The sequence below is a fragment of the Herpailurus yagouaroundi genome, unplaced genomic scaffold (assembly GCF_014898765.1).
Source record: "Herpailurus yagouaroundi ecotype Mexico unplaced genomic scaffold, PumYag 430, whole genome shotgun sequence".
Lineage (NCBI taxonomy): Eukaryota > Metazoa > Chordata > Mammalia > Carnivora > Felidae > Herpailurus > Herpailurus yagouaroundi.
Genome location: NW_024412647.1, coordinates 160899 through 168234, shown reverse-complemented (window position 1 = coordinate 168234; position 7336 = coordinate 160899). Strand labels below are relative to the sequence as shown.

Here is a 7336-nt window from a genome sequence, read left to right as displayed (position 1 = left end):
GATATGGAATCCAATGTATATTTGTTATTCAACAGAGCAATTCTATTTCTAGGCTCCTAAGAGAAATTAAATATTTTGTTCACAAAAAATTACAATTGTTCTTATCAGCTTTATTCAAACTATCCAAAAACTCGAAAAAAAACCCCAATGTGTGTCAATAGATGAATACACAAATAAACTAGTGTATCCTTATGGTGCATCCATTTAACAGAATACTACTCATGTTTTTTAAAATATTTATCAATTTTTGGGATAGATATTAATTTAGGGGAGCGACAGAGAGAGGGGGACAGAAGATCCAACGCAGGTTCTGCACAGAGAGGCTGACAGAAGCAAGCCCGATGTGGGGCTTGAACTCACAAATGACAAGATCATGACCTGAGCCAAAGTCAGACACTCAACCAACTGAGCCATCCAGGTGACCCAACTCAGTATTTTTTTTAATGAACTGCTGAAAAAATGTAACATCATAATTGAATCCAAAAAACACTGTGCTGAACAAAAGAACTAATCACAAAAAGGTTCATACTGTATGATTCCATTTTTATGAAATTCGAGAGTCAGTAGCTACTTGGGGACCAGTGTATAAGAACTGAAAGCAACCCAGCATGCCCCTTCCTCACTGCCCTCCCAAATCCTGCTGCGGCCATTGCTGCAACCACGATGCCGAAACGAAAGAAGCAGAATCAGTAGCAGCTGCCACCATCACAGCAGCCCCCGCTGCCACAGCAGGAAGAGACTAGAGTCGAGGAGGGTGGGAGCCCCATAGGACCACCCAGGCTTCTGGGTGCCGCCCCATGGCCAAATGGAAATCCGGGTGGCCCCAAGTCAGTCCCAAACTGGAATCCTCCCACATGTCCACCATCAGTAGAATAGATAAATAAGTTGTTGTGTGTGCATGCAATGGGAGACTACACTGCAAGAAAATGAATGAACTCCTGCTATAGGCAACCTGGATTAAATCTCACAAACACGATGTTGAGTGAAAGGAGCCAGACAGGAAAGAATGCAGATTCTCTTCACAGAAGTCCTCCAGGATCAAGGGGACCAATGATTTCACCACTACTGAGTCTCAAACCTCCTCCCTGGGGCAGAGGCCCAATTCGGGGGGCCTAGGCCCCAGATGTGGCCCATATGGTCATGGTTGGTGGGGGGCCAATACTGAACCTCCTTTTCCTGGACCACGCCGTGGGGGTCCTTCCAGGGGAGGCTTTCACAAAGAGCGGAGAAAAATCCTCAAAAGCTCATAAGTTGGTCTCTATCTGCCCACCCAAGGATGGCCCCCAAGTTATGGAAGACAAATCCAACCACCCTGTCGGCCGACACTTTGCCAAAAAAGGGCCACTGTCGATAGGAGGACCTCTGTGCCTTCTACCACGCAGGCATCAATGGACCTCCTCTGTGAGACTATGCCTTCCCATCCAGGCATGGGTCCCATCTGGGACCTAGCAGTCATACATTTCCCTGTGGCCCTGTGATGGCTACTGTGAGGCTGTTCCAGCCACCACCCTCAATCAGTGACACCCACCCCCATCCATCACCTCCCCATTTGGGGTCCAGAGCTGTGTTTCATCACTGGTGTCCAGTGTGTGGTCTTTCTTCTGATCCAGCCTCTAGAGACTCGCCTTCAAGACCCCATCTTTGCTCCCTTCAACTGTCTTCTGGATCCTCTTCCCCCTCACCAACTGACTGAACAGGAAACCTCTTTGGTGCTGTTTCTTGTGCATCTGTTCACCCAGTCCCCAGTACTGCCCTTGATTCCTGAGAGCCCTGGAGCAGTTTCCTAGCACTCCCTTCTAGCTGCTTAAGTCCTTTTTAAAATGTAGCAACCCTTACCTCCAAAGTTGCCCGTTGTCCTGTGAAACTCACCAGGTTGACCTGGGGTCAAGTATGGATGACTGGTTCAGAGTTACTCCCTGAAAGGACGCTCTCCCTGCTTTTGGATTTTGTAATTTCTGCATCAGTAGCATGATCTCCACCACTCTGGTCTGTGATCACTGTGCTTTGTGAAACTGCCCATCCCCTTGTATGCAGCCTCTCTCAATGTCCGTGGCCTCTTTGTGACGTCCCGACACTAGAGTAAGTTTTTCTGCCAAAACAAATGAGACTTGGTGCCCTCTAGACTTTCCATACCTCCCAACATGGGAGAATTGTGAACCTTTCTGCAAGACTGCCTCTCTGGTCTCCCCATCCTGGCGTTGGTTTTTCTGGGTTTGACACAAGTCCATGAGATGTCCTCTAAAGCTTCTGACAAGTTACCTTATCTCCTCTCCAGCCCACTTTAGTTACACTATGTCATTGTGAGGCCACCAGCCCTTTCATCTGAATTCTGTGAATCTCCACCCGGCCTACCTTTGGGTGGAACCTGGGCAGTAGGGTTGCCTTCATCTAACCTTCTTCCCTGCATCCCTGGCACTGGTTGCTTTCTATAAAAATAGCAGTGAACAGGCTCAGTTTTGAACTGGCCCTGAGGAAATGGGTCAGGAGTTGTGTGGGCCACAGGGAAGGATGAGAGCCGTTGGAGAACTGAGAATTAATTTTTTTCTTTTAAACATTTTTTACATTAGTAATAAGTGCAGTGGAAACAATAACAAAAAAAAGAACTGACAGCAAAAGGCCATAAGGAAATTTTCTGATGAAAAATTTAAATAGATGTATTACATATCTACTATATTATATTATAATAGATGTCTTATATTATATTGAAGTTATAAATCCATTAACTGTAAACTTGTACAGACACTGTGGAAAACAGCATAAAGTTTCCCCCCAAAATTACAAATAGAAATACTTTATGATCCAATAATTCCAGTACTTGATATTGACCCAAAGAAAATGAAAACACTAATTTGAAAAGGTATATGCTCTCTTATGCTTATTTCAGAATTATTTATAATAATCAAGTTAAGGAAGCAACCTAAGTGTCAATTAATAGACAAGTGGATAATGAAGATTTGGTATATATATATATATATATATATATATATATATATATACACAATGGAATATTACTCAGCCTTTAAAAAGGATGAGATCATGCCATTTGTGACAAGATGTATGGACCTAGAGACTATTATGCTAAGTGAAATAAGCCAAAGAAAGGAAAATACCATATCATGTCACTCATATGTGGAATCTTTCAAAAACCAAAAAAAACCCACAAAAAAACAAAGAATTTATTCAAACAAAAAGCAAAATCAGACCTATAAATACAAACAAAAAAAACCCATGGGAAAAATGGGTGAAAGGGAGTGGAAGATACAGGCTTCCAGTTATAGAATAAATGTCATAGGAATAAAAGGCATAGCATAGGGAATATACAGTCACTGATATTGTAATAGTGCTGTATGGTGACCAATGGCAACTACACTTGTGGGGAGCATAGCACAGTATATAGAAAAGTTGAATCACTATGTTGTACACCTGAAACTAATGTAACATTGCATGTCAACTGTACTCATTAAAAAAAAATTTAAGTTGTACATCTTTAAAACTTATTTTTATAAAATCTGATCTGCATGCCAATTTAAAAATAGGGAGAATTCAGGAATAAGTTATGGAAAGAGGAACTCATATGAAATCCATTCAGTGAATCATTCAAAAAATCCAAATTTGATGACTTTTGCTTTGTTGATAAGTGGATACCACTAAAACGGCATAAGAGATATTTACACAAAATAAATAGTCGTGATATCTCCCCTCAAGGAAAAGATGATATTGGTTTTTGCCATTTTCCTTCTTACACTGAAACATTCTATACCCTTCTATGCCCTGATAGTCTAAGAGGTGATCACTAAAGAATCTATAACTGGGTTCTTTTGCTGGCTAGCTTCTGGTTGGACATAGACAGTGAGAAAGAAGTGCCAGCAGGGAACAAGAGAGCAGGAGTAAAACAGAGGTAGAGTATTTCTTCCCTGCTTACTCTCTGGTATGGGCCCTGTTTTCTGATAGTATTGATGTCCCAACCCTTGCGGGAGGATCCTCCACCACGCTGCTTCTCTCCCTAGAATACAGTACTACATTATTTCCTCCATTCCCCCTTCAAGCTTAGGGTAGTAATGGTATGTTTGTGGTATCTTTGGATATCTCAATATCCCTTGGTAGTTTCTTTAATTCTGTCCTGACCTCTATATTAATCATTTCATTAACACTTCTAGAAGCATCTAAGTTTCCTGCCAGGTTGAAAATGTTACAAGAACGTTTTAATACTAAGAAAAAATGAAAGTAATCATCTAACTAAAGTCACAGTAAAAAAATCATTTTTGAAACTGGATGCTTAAACATGCTTCTGTTTGCGTGATCTTGTGGCTAAAAATCACACAAAGTATGATCTTTAATCAAAATGGAATTAAACTAGAAATCCATATCAGAGAGATGTCTGAAAAAAACTCAAATATTTGAAAAGTAAACAACATAATTCTAAATGACCCACATTTCCACAGGGAAATACAAGGTACTGAAGTGAAATAAAAATAAAAACACAATACACAAAATTCTGTGGGATGCTACGAAGGCAGTATTTACGTATAAATGTATAGCACCAAATGCCTATACCAGAAAAGAGGTAAAATCTCCAATCAGTAATCTCAGCTCCCAACTTAAAAAAAAAAAAACAGAAAAAGAACAAATTAAACCCAAATAAGAGTAAGAAAAGAAATAATGAAGATCAATTATAAACATCTGTCCAGAAAGATCAAAGAAAAGAAAGAAAGAAAGAACCCTTATGGAAAACATGCTAGTAAGTTCAACAACTAAGATGATATGAGCAAATTCATTAAAAGACCCAAACTACCACAACTTTGTAAAGAAGAAATGGATAGCTTAAATAGCCATACACTGCTGCTTTTGAAGATGGAAGAAAGGACTAAGAGCCAAAGAATGTAGGGGACCTCTGGAAGCTGGAAAAGGCAAGGAAACGTATTGTCCTCTGGAGTCTCCAGAAGGAACAAATCCTACTAACACAGTGATTTTAGGTCAGCAAAACTGATTTTGGACTTACGGCCTGCAGAACTGTAACAGCATGCGTTTGTGTTGTTTTAAACCATCAAGTTTGTAGTAATTTGTTACAGCAGCCATAGGAAACTAACAGATGTGGACATTCTAACATTCATTGTAACTATGGTACTATTTTATTTGCTCCATTATCCTTAGTACACATAACAGTGTTTGGCATGTGGAGGAATTTCAGTAATAATTTATTACATGAATGGATAAATAAATGAATTTGATTAATAATTGTTAAAATGCTGGAGATATAGCAATGAAGAAACAGAGCAAAGGGACTGGATTCTAATAAGTTTGGTCATCCTAAACTCATCAGGAAATAAGCAACATGAGGCAGAGAGGACATCTCTGGACAGGCTTAGAGACTGGGTAGGATCCATGGCTCAGCCACTAACACATTGTGTGAAACAGGCTGATCACAGCCTACCTCCGAGTCCTAGGCTTAGAAAATGGAGGGGTGGGCTAGAAAATCCCTAAGGTAATTTCCCGTGAAAGTGGGAATTTTCTAAATATTGTGTAAAAACTCATCTGCCTACTAACTAACTGGAGCCTGGGCACATTTTTGGCCTTCACTGTCACTGGAACTGGGCAAAACTGGCTACCATTCCCAATATGCTCCACTATGTCTTCTACTTGTATCTTTATCCTCAAACACATATGCAAATCAGGTCTGTGCCCATGTCCTCCACCACACACTTGAGGATTGGGATTTTGTCTTCTTAGTCTTTGAATAACAACATACAGTGCCTGGCATATACCAGATGCTTTAAAAGAGCTTTTGATACACGTTGAATGAATGAACTGAATGAGTGAATCGAGTGGATGACAATACTTTCTGTTCCCTCTGGGCTCCTATGCCACACTATAAAATAATTTCATTGAAGCTTAATCACATTTTTCCATGGTTGTGTCTGCCGTTTTTCATAAATCTCTTAAGGGAATTTCTCTTTTATTCATCACAATCTGCCACAACACCATAAGATAAGTTCAATAAATGCTTATTTAAAAAATAAAAGTGAATATCCCTCCTTGGCAGAGCCCACCCAGGCTTCCTTGGTGCCTGGGAAGCTAGGATGGTGGTAGGACACATGGGAGTCAGAGAAGAATCTATTTGTCACCAGTATGAAAGCACTGTATTTCAGTATTTAATAGCTGATAAGGACATCCCACAGCTTAATAGCTGCATATCATCTCCATATTACTAGGGCACTGGGACCACTAATCCTCTCTTAACATATTTTCCCTGAGTTAATGCATTTTTTTAATGGTTTTGACTGTGATCTATATGCTGATGATTCCTTAATCTAAATCTTCAACCCCAGACAGGTTTCTGGAACTCAGGACTGTGTAACCAGCTTAGTAGGTACTTCCACCGGGATGTTAATGTGGTAGTTAATGGCACTGGTTTTAGAACCAGGCTGTCATAGAACCTTGAACCTTGAACCTTGAACCTTGAACAAGTCACATCTCTGATTCATGTGTAAAAGATGGTACTTATCTTACCTCTTAGTGTTGTTCTAAGTATTAAATTAAAAAATACACGTAAAGTACTTAGAAGAGTGTCTGGAAAATACAAAGCACCATACAACGGTGTTAACCGTTATATTAATCTCAAACTCAGTGTATCAAAACTGAATCAGTCACCTTCCTCTACCCTCAGAGCTGCCCTGTACCTTGCAGTCTCCCATCTCACTAAATTACCCATTTAGGTACACACCTAGGAATCACCTTCAAGACCTATACTTCCATTACCACACACAATTAAAAAAGAAAAAAAAAAGTCTGGAGGACAAAGGGAGGGAGAGTTGCTGAGCCCCCGGATGACAGAGCTCAGTTTGGTGGGGAATAAAGGGGCTTGCCAGCGCCATCTCCCTCTCCCATCCCCCAGCCAAAATCCCAAAGGGAACCAGTTCCTGCCTGGGAACTTGCTCGCTCCGCACAAACACCCAACTCTGTGCTTCTGCGGAGCCAAACCTCCGGCAGTGGATCTGACTCCCTCCCCCTGCCACAGGGCCCCTCCTGAAGTGGATCACCTAAGGAGAAGCGAGCTAAGCCTGCCCCTCCTGCCCCCGTGCACCTTGCCTACCCACCCCAGCTAATACTTCAGATCCCCAGCACCACAAGCCTGGCAGTGTGCAAGTAGCCCAGACAGGCCACGCCAGCCCAAAGTGAATCCCCCCCCCCCCAGGAGAGGGGAAGAGAAGGCACACACCAGTCTGACTGTGGCCCCAGAGGTGGGCTGGGGGGAGACATCAGGTCTGACTGCGGCACCGCCCATCAACTCCAGTTATACACCACAGCACAGGGAAAGTGCCCTGCAGGTCCTCACCAC

General features: G+C 41.7%; 1 pseudogene; it reads left to right on the top strand.

The window, feature by feature from the left end:
• The first annotated feature begins 663 nt into the window (after positions 1 to 663).
• On the top strand, positions 664 to 1405 carry LOC121022705 (proline-rich protein 3-like; annotated as a pseudogene).
• The last annotated feature ends 5931 nt before the right edge of the window (positions 1406 to 7336 follow it).